Source organism: Durio zibethinus, chromosome 14, assembly GCF_047325235.1.
Source record: "Durio zibethinus cultivar Kanyao isolate XHJ-2024 chromosome 14, ASM4732523v1, whole genome shotgun sequence".
Lineage (NCBI taxonomy): Eukaryota > Viridiplantae > Streptophyta > Magnoliopsida > Malvales > Malvaceae > Durio > Durio zibethinus.
In genome coordinates, this window is record NC_143175.1 from 21,122,071 (window position 1) to 21,133,015 (window position 10,945).

A 10,945-nucleotide genomic window follows, 5' to 3' on the forward strand; every position below is an offset into this window, starting at 1 on the left:
AAAATTTAATAAATCAAAATAAATAATATTTTATAAATTAATGTAAACCATGACACATAAATACAATCAACTTTTCAGCGAACCTTTTTATTTGACAAAAATAAATAAATAATGATGTAATTGCCAAATATAAAAGATATCAGTCACCCGAAATATGGGTCAAAAAACTAATTTCTTTTGCTTGCATGTTAATTTCTTCTAAATGTTTTAACACAAATTCCTCTTCTTCATTAGTTTCAACTTGGAATTCATGTGGCTTTAAATTAAACTAGAATCAAACTTGCGTTGCGTTGTAGGACTATTTTTTTATTTTTAAAATATATTTTAAAAATAAGAAAAGTGAAATTTTTATATGGATAATAACATATAGATAAATATAAGTGTATTTTTTTTAATACAAATTATAACTTAATTATTTATAAATATAGTTTTATTAAATTAAAATATTAAATAATATTTGTATTAATATAATATATATTAAATAATTAATTAAATATTTTTTTTATATATCTCAAGGAAAATCAGGCAAAATACTCTAAACCCAATCTCGATTTAACCCAAATTATTCAAAAAAAATAAAACTTAACATAATCTTTATTTTAAAAAATCACATCGATTGAATTGTGACGAATTAAAACCTATCAAATATAAATTATTTTGTTATGTCAACATCCATTAACTTTTTCTTTACAAAATTTATCTAATAAATAAAATTTTGAAAAATAAAGAAAATGACAAAAAAAAAAAAGAAACCAAATAGGATGATACGTGAATTTATTAAATTAAGATATTAAATAATATTTTTAATAAAATGCATATATAAATATATAATTAAATAATTAATATATTTTTTCATATATACCAAAACCGAGGGTTAATATATAAAACCTTACTCTTACCCAAATTCGATTAAAAAAAAAAACTCAACTCAAATTATTTCCAATTAAAAAAAAAGCACTCTAATTAAATCAGGTGAACCGAAACCCATCAGATATGAGTATTGTGTCATCTCCATCTCAATTGACTTTTTTACTACAAAATCTAATAAAAAATAAAAGTAAAAAAGATTAAAAAAAAAGAAAAAGGAAACCAAAAAAAGCAAAATCTTAAAAAAAACCAAAGAAAATGAAAAAAAACAAAAAATGAAGTATTACGTGGACACCCGAGGCATGACAAAATACCTTAAATCTATTTTCAATCCGACTTTATTTTTAAAAAAATCCAATCTCAATTTCAAAAAACTACTCACCTATATTAGATTGTTGCGAACCAAAACCAATCAAATATGAATTATTTGATCTTCCTTACCTATATTAACTTTTTTTAACAAAATTTATCTAATAAAAAATAAAATTAAAAAATAAAAAATAAAGTAAAAAAGGGAAGAAGGATAAAGTGCTACATGAACATCCTCTCATTTCGCATTCTCTACAAAATTAAGTAAATAGATATGAGATCTTTGTTTAAACCTTTTTCTTTTATTCACTTAAAAATATTATTTGAAATAGTTTAAGTTATATGACGCAATATATTTGTAACATTATAAAATCACTCGAAAAATTACCTAATTATACTTTGGTTACAAATTTTTTTTAGTTTGATGAAATATAAATTATATAATTTTTTATTTAATAATAAAAAATAAATATTTTTTAGTATTTTATTGGTTTTTTATTTTTTATTTTGTAAGATATAATCTTTTAAAAAATAAATTAATAATTGATACTTAAACTGTCACTCAATTGTAATTGGACAAGTATCGACATCTACTTTAAATAAGGAATATTACTTTAAAAAATTATATAAATTAAATCAAAACTTTATAATACATACATGATAATCCAATTTATCGATACAATATTTACCTATAACCAATATTGATCAATCATTAAATTCAAACCCATTTATCTATGTAATCAAAGCCTACTAATATTATAACCTATTCAACTTAATTTTTTAAGAAAAAAAAAACAATAACTTTAATGTAATAGAGAGGTGTTATAGTAATTTTGGCCAAAATAGTTTTCATAACATATAAATCCATAAATCTATAGCTAGACTTAATAAGAGAAGCTGTCGTTAATTTTTTTTTTTTGTCTAGATATGATTGGTCACTTAGTTAAATTTGTCCCATTTAAAAAATAAATCCTAAACTTGACTTGAGTATTTGTAAGAGCTAGATTTATGTCTACAAAATCATAACTAGATTTGGGAGTAAAGTTACGTGTGAAAAAGATTATAACACTCCCACATCACCTACCCAAAAAATGGTACCAATTTGATTTTATATTATCAAAAAGCCTAAAAAAACTCACCAAATAATTTAATACAAAAAATTATTCCTAAATTACTCCAAAATATTGATAATAATTCAAGAGCATCCCCCTCACCTCATAAGTATTCAACAAGAGTATTTTTCATGCTTTAAAGAGGTTTTCTCATTGGATTCATTTAATTTTTGTAAAAAAAAAAAAATTATTTGTGATAACTAAAATTTTTGTGAGAATCTTGATATTGAAAATCTTTCTAAATTCTCCAATATATTGATAAAATTTAGAAAAAATTTCTCACATAGAAATTTATATAGAGATTGTTATTTACAACGTTCTTAGTAATTCCATCATTGAAGATTCAAAATCTAACTTTGTAAAAAAAAACTCTTTATTTTTAGAAATATCTTTCAATATGTTGAAAATAGTTTCTGCTAGAAATTATACTCGAATATGTTGGTAGGATTTTATAAAAATTATTTCTTTTCTAAAAATTAATTTTTATATTTAAAAATCATAAGGTTTTCCAATATGTTGGTAAAACCTTATTTTGAAAACCAAATTAAGTTCAAATATGTTGGTAAGGTTTTATTGAAACTATTTTTCTCTGGAAATTTGTTTTTTATAAAAAATTAATAAAGTTCTTCAATATGTTGATAAAACCTTATTTTAAAAATCAAATTACCTTCCAATATAATGGTAAGGCTTTTTATTTTACTAAAACAATTTATTACAAATTTGAATCTTCCAATATATTAATAAGATTCTTTTTATTTAAATATTTATTTTAAAAAAATTTGAACCCTCCAATATGTTGGTAAGGTTCTTTTTATTTAATTTTTAAAATGTTATTTTCCTTTTTTTTCTTTTTTTTTTAAAAATATTTACAAATTAATAAATACATAAATATCCAAATAAATAAAACAAACAAACAAACAAACAAATAAATAAATAGACAATTATGATAAAATACAAAGATAACTAAAACTTAAGAAAAAGACAAATAAAAAATAAATACCAAACATTGGACTACAAACAAATGTCAATCCCTTTTTACTTTTCCTGCTTCTTCACATCATTGTCTTCTTTCTTATTTTTCTACAAAATAATTTATGGCTTCACTAGTGCCCCTCTCCTATGGTGATTGCTTTTCTTTCTAGTTTAAACAAAAAAAAAAAAGAAATCTAAAAAATATATACCCGAAATCTTTAAAAATTTTACTGCCAAAACTTTTTGTTGAATACCTCTTTTTTTTGTTTTTTCTCAACCCTTTTCTCCAACATAAAACTCTCAAAAGAAAATCCTAATTATCTAAACCCAAAACACCAGAAAAGATTATAAAAAAAACTCATAATTTTTTTACTTTTTCTCTCTTGATTTTTTCTAATTGATTCTTGATTATTTCTAATTGATCCTAATGGGGCCTTTAATCCCAATTACATCTGAAAAAGGACTTTTCTTAGTTTATATCTCATAATCAACGTCAATCTTAGATTTTTAATCTAAATACACCTTTCAAACCAATTCTCTTTTACAGTTCTTTTTCAATTAAAACACTTTCAATTCTACAACTCAATTAGAACTAAACTATCTTTAAGTTTTAGCAAAAAAATTCTTTCCTCCCTTTTTTCAAAAATAATAATAATAACTCTAAACTAAATACAATACCAAAAATAAACAAAAAAATTTAAAGCCTAATCTTAAATATAAATTGACCTCGGACTAAATAAGGTGTCTATAGTTGTTTCTCATTACACATTTTTTGTAAAACAAGAATTGTACAAAGATATAAACACCCATTATGTCTAGATTTGATACAAAAAAAATCTAGAGATTCTTATCTACAATAAAGATTCGTAATTCGCAATTGAAATTCAAAAGTTCGTAACCGAAAATTTAAACATTCGTAATTTAAAATTTAAGAATTCTTAACTTGAAGTTCAGAAGTTCACAATTAAATTCAAAGTTCTCAATTTGAATTTAAAGGCTTGCAAAACATTCAAAGTTCTCCCAAAAGTTCAAAGATTCACAAATAAATTGAATTTAAATATTCAAAAAAGTTCAAGGTTTGCAAAGGATTCAAGATTCTAAAAAATTCAAGATTCACAAAATTTCAAATATTCTCAAAATTTCAAGATTCGTAAAAGATTCAAAGATTTGCAAAGTATTTAAGATTTGCAAAGATTCAAAGATTTGTAAAAGATTCAATATTTGTAAATATTCAAAAATTCAAAAAAATTTAAAATTCGTAAAATAATTCAAGATTCGCAAGAAATTCAAGATTCTCAAAGATTTAAATATTCGCAAAAGATTCAAAATCCGTAAGAGATTAAAAAATTCACAAGAGATTTAAGGATTCGCAATTGAAACTCTTAAAGATTCAAATACAAGATTATGGTTCTCATTCAAAAATCTTAGAGATTCAAATCTAAGATTCAAATATTTGCATTTGAAAAAATTTTTAGATTTTTGTCAAAGATTCGCATTTAAAAATATTTTCTTAGTAGTTTTAAAATCTCATCCTAATAAAATCTCTTGAACAAAGGCTTAGCAGCTTTGAAAAAAAAAAAAACTCCTCTCATTAAAGGTTCAACAACTTTTAAAAAATATAACAAGGGATTCTTATTTGAAAGAGATCAAGGGTTCATTCAAATATACAAATTGAAGATTCAAGATTCTCATTGAAAGGTTCTCGAGATTTACATAATTCTTCAAGATTCATATCAAGGATTCAAATATTCATATTTAAAAATCTTAGATATTCATATCCAAGAATTAAAGATTCTTAATTGAAAAGTTCAAATCTAAAATTCAATCTCTCAAGGATTCGCATAAAAGATTCTCACATTAATTTGAAAAAACCTCTTTAAATAGAGGCTATGAAACTTTAAAAATTAAAAAGCTCTTTAACTAAGGTTTACCAACTCTTTTGGAAATCATTTTCTTCATCCAAAGGTTTCAAACTTTATCTTCACAAAGTTTTCCTTATACAAGGATCAAAATCTCATTAAAAGGCTTTATTTTTGCAAAATATTTCCTCAATTAAGGTTTTACATTTTTTTAAAAATTTTTCATCATAAATCAAAATTTTATCTTCAAAAATTATCCTCTACTGAGGATTAAAATCCTATATTTGGAAAAACTTATCATCAAGTAAAAATATTTCATATTCTCACTTTTTCAAAATTCAAGATCATAACTTATTACCAAATAAATTACATAAGTGTAATGTTTATGAATGCAATGCATGAATGCAATGTTAATGAATATAACTCTAATTGTGGTAAAAAAGGTTCTCAAGATCATTCCAATGTCTTCATTCTTTAAGTTCACAAATCTTTCTTTTTCAATCTCTTAGATGATTATAATTGCCCTCATGATCTCTTTTTAATCTCATCATTCATAATTTTTCTTCTCAGCTTTTCAATACTAATGATTTCAGAATTAACTCACAAATTTCATTAACTGATCCATTACCATTTCCATCATTTACTCAAAACTTACAAACTCCATTAACTAATCCATTGCTTTTTCATCACTTGGTAACCATATTTGCAAAACATTTTTTCAAGCTTATTTCACCTTTCACCTTTCTCATTTCATTTTCGTCTTTTTTTTTTGTCAAATTGGATTTCTTTTCAAATGAATGTAAGAAACTTTTATGAACATTATCATTCATTTATTTATCATCATTTCAATTTCATGACAAATGTAATGCAATTGTACTTTTCTTCTATTCATTCTAGATATGCAGAAGTGGTAAAGAAAAAGGAAAAATAAAGGAAATGGGTATTATTATTAAAAGGAATAAAGAAATCTGATAAAAATAAATCAAAAATGAATAAAAGCTAATTAATGTAACTATTTGGATGGGATATCAACTTTCAAAAAATGAATATTTAGATAATTTTGAATTCTAATTTAGATTTTTTTTCTCAAAAACTTATTCCATTGAATTCTCAAATCATTAAGTTTATCAAACCTTGCACCAATTTAGTAGAATCGTCAGTTGACATTGATATTTTTTGCTCAAATTTTTTTTTACCCAAGCACTTATTTGGGTTTTTAATTTAAGTCTTTTTTTTTTCTTTTTTCACATCTTTCTCATTTTTCTTTTTTCTTTTGCTTTTTTCTCATTTTTTCATTTTTCATTTTTTTCATTTTTTTTCACTTCATTTATTATTTACATCCTCATCTAATTTCAAACCAATCCCAAAATATCGAAACAAATCATGATCTCATTGTTCTATCATAAGCATGTCTTAGTTCAATTTATGACTCTCCAATTCAAGCATTCATATTTGATCAAAATAGACTTTTAAGGGACATAACGTAGGCTGAAGTGAAGGTTTATATATAAAAAAAAAAAAGATAAAATAGGCTTAAAACATGTGTTTGAAGGGTTATGAACCAAGGAATCATTTCATCATTTGAAGCATATTGGTTTTTTGCCCCATTTTTTCACATTTCCTTTTCCTTTACATTTTTTGCACCTTTTTATTTTTTCATGTCCATTCTTCTTCATTAGCTTCTTTTCAAGAATAATTTATTCATAAAAAGTTCCTTCTACTTTACCCTTTAGGTCATTTATGGCATTTTTTTTTTAATCTTCATCTTTGAGACTTTTTGCAATTTTTTTTACAAGCAAATCTTTTCCAAAATTTATCCCCTAATATGAAGGATGATCTTTGATTAGGTTTTTTAGGAAAAAAATCATAATAGACTAAAAAAAGATAGTAAATGGATAAATTTTATTTTCATGAAAAGTAAAAAAAATTGATCATTTTTCATCTCAAATATGAATACTTTCTTTGAAAACCATTTATTAAACATAGACTTATCTTGCGGATAGATCTCCATAAAAGACCATATGCTTATGAGATGTTTCTATTTTGTTTTTCAATGAATGGTCAAACAATCTTCATAACTTGCTTTGGAACTCCCTTTACATAACTTGCACAACTAATCTTTACAGATCAAGTTTATTAATATGAATTAGTTTTTAAAATTGAATCCCATATTATAATCATTATTGTCTGAACATTCACTATTTGAATATGAAAATGGGTATAGGAAAAGATATGAAAAAATAAAAGCATATAATGTTGATTCACTTAAAAAAGAAAATGTAATGAAAATGTATTATATTTTCCATTTTTATTAAAATGATAAAAAATAAAATGAAATCTTAATACATAAAAAAAATATTAGTATTATTCTAAAAGAAATCTTAAAATGACAAGTAGCTCCAAACAGCTCCAACTATCCCTGTTATTGTTAAAATTATGGCCCCATATGGTCAAACAAAGGGTTTTTACCAATATTCAGCCCATTTGGCTTATCAAAACTCACCAAGCCTACTCTAATCAAAATTTGCACCTTGAGCTTAAAAGTAAGATAGCTTTCTATTGCATGCTCTACATTCCCATTGTGATAATCACAAATGGCATTAGTATTATACCATTTTAGATATGGTGATTTCAATAGTTCTAGAATAATTAAAGATACCAAGTCATTCTTGAACTGTTCTAGGAATAGCTCATTGACATAGCATAGGTTAGTAAAGGGCTTGCGTAATACTATTAACCGTAAGGTGGTAAGTAGGATAAATCGATGGTGGATATAGAGCATAACTTTTGAATTATTACCTTTTAAAATTTATAGCTTAAGCTTGAGCTTCTTTCTGTTTAAGCATTACTCTTTTTTTTGTATTGGTAGTCTCTTTTTCTTCAAGCTTACCACTCTTGATGATATTTTCAATAATCTCTCATAAAATCACCATATCAACAAAATTTTTCATTGCATTCTTTATCATCTTCTCATAGTAAGGTGCCTTTAGAGTGCTCATAAATAGCACTGTAATTTTTTTTAATCAAAGGTGGTTGGACTTGGATAGCTACGTCTTTCCACCTTTAGGTAAATTTTTTAAATGACACAGTTATCTTTTTCTCCATGCTTTGTAAAAAGAGACAATCTGGAGCCAAGTTTATAATGTATCGGTACTGGTTAATGAACTTCTTTGCTAATTCTTTTCATGAAGTAATATGAGCTCTATCCAGCTTGATGTACCACTTAACAACAAAATTAATAAGGCTATCTTAGAACACATGTATTAATAGTTTTTTATTGCTAGTATAAGCAGTCATCTTTTAATAGTAAATAATGACATAAGCCACTGAACACTTAGTACCATCATATTTCTCAAACCTTGAAACTTTGAATTTTAGTGGGATAACTATATCAAGAACCAAACAAAGTCTGACCGTATCCATGAAGCTATAAAAATCAATTTTCTCCACGGCTCATAACCTTTTTTCCAACAAATTTATCTTTTGATCAACTTTTGAGAGTTCTCTAGAAACTCAACCATCTTCAGCTTCAATTTTTTCTTTGAGATCGTTTAAGTTAGAGACTTGGATTGTCTGTATTACCTTTTTAATAAAGACGGGGTTCACAAAACTTTGGTAATATCTCTGATTTGATATAGATGGCATTCTTAGGTAAGTATACCTTACAGAAAATGTAAACTGCTGTGGTAGAATGCCATGTATAGATTGAGTCTGATATGGGCCATAACTAAGAGGATTAACAATATCCTATGACAGATGGTCTTGCAGGTTGGCATTTTTTTTTTCATGGCTTTTTTTTTGTTCAACTCGTTTAGAGCTTTTAAAATTTTACTCAACTCCCTTTCGAGGGTTTTTTTTAGGCCTTCTCTATTTTTTCAAATGATTTGCATTTTTTTTGTTTCATTTATCTAGCTCAAACTCTAGTGTTGTATTGATGGTAGGTTGTTTGAATAAGGTTCTTAGACGATCAAGCTATCTTTGAACCATATGTACCATAATTAGCATACTCATATTATTAAGGTTTAAAAATTTCCAAAACCTAACTTATTTAAAGATCTCATATGTATGAATGAATGAATGCATTGAATGCTTGACACAATAAATTATGATGCATAAACACATGAATGTATGTACAACAATGTATGAATGGATAAATGAATGGATAAATGAATGCATTTGCTAATATTTATCATATCATAATGCAAGAATGAATGCATATGTTAATGATGCTATATTAAAATATGACATATAACAACTTAACAATAAATAAAAGATCAAATAAAATTTTGCATAAAATTGATACAAATGAAATTCAAAGAGTCCACTCATATGTCCTAAGTAGGGTTACATTCTAATAATGGCTAGACATAGCTCTAACCTAAAGTTGGCTTCTTATGTTTTACTATATATGGTTTGGGTTAACTATAAAGGTTCTTAAATTGTTTCTCATATCATTATCCATCACAGACTAGTAAAACACTTCAATCCTTACCTATTATAGGTTATAAAACAAAATAGTTAAATTTGAGTTAGAGTGTTTTGCTAGCCTAGATGGAGACATAAAATTTCAAGAAAGCGTAGGTACTTTACTATCTTCTAAGGGATGAAGCTTGAGTGTAGAGCTCATGTTATGCAGATGCAAGTGAATGATAAAATATGGGATAATTGAAAATAGATAAAACATTTAAAGAAAAATTCTTAATTTTGACTTAAGTTTTGGATAACACAGCTTTACTAGCCTGATTCTCGGCATCTGCAGTAGAGTAGCTAAACTGTTATAATATATAAATCCATAAATCTATAACTAGACTTAATAAAAGTCACTACTAATCTGTTTTTGTTTAGGTGTGACTGGGTACCTAATTAAATCTGTCACATTTTAAAAAGAAATCCTAAGCTTGACTTAAATATCTCTAAAAGATAGATTCATATCTATAAAATCAGAACTAAGTTTAGGAGTACTATTATGTGTAAGAAAGGTTATAGCACTCCTACATTGCTTACCCAAAAGATAGTACCAGCTTGATTTTATATTATCCAAAAGCCTAAAAAAACTTACCAACTAATTTAATATCAAAAATTATCCCTAAATTACACTAATATGTTGGTAATAATTCAAGAACATCTTCTCACCTCAAAAGTATTTAATGAGACTATTTATTACATTTTGAAAAAGCTCTGTCATTTGATTCATTTAATTTTTGTAAAAAAAAAACCTTTTATTTGTGATAATTGAAATTTTTGTAAGAATATTGATTTTGAAAATCTTTCTAAATTCTCTAATATGTTAGTAATATTTAGAAAAAAATTTACATAGAGATTGCTATTTACAACACTTTTAGTGATTCCATCATTGGAGATTCAAAATCTAACTTTGAAAAAAAAAACTCTTTATTTTTAGAAATATCCTTAAATATGTTGGTAAGATTTTCTACTAGAAATTATCCTTCAATATGTTGGTAGGATTTTATGAAAATTATTTCTTTTCTAAAAGTTAATTTTTATATTTAAAAATATAAGTTTTTTAATATGTTGGTAAAACTTTATTTTGAAAACCAAATTGTCTTTCAATATGTTGGTTAGGCTTTATTGAAAACTATTTTTTCCCTTGAAATTTATTTTTTTATAAAAAATTAATAAGACTCTGCATTATGTAGGTAAAACCTTATTTTAAAAATCAAATTGCATTCAAATATATTGGTAAGGCTTTTTATTTTATTAAAATAATTTATTAAAAATTTGAATCTTTCAATTCGTTAGTAAGATTTTTTTTTATTTAAACATTTATTTTAAGAAAATTTGAACCTTCTAATATGTTGGTAAGTT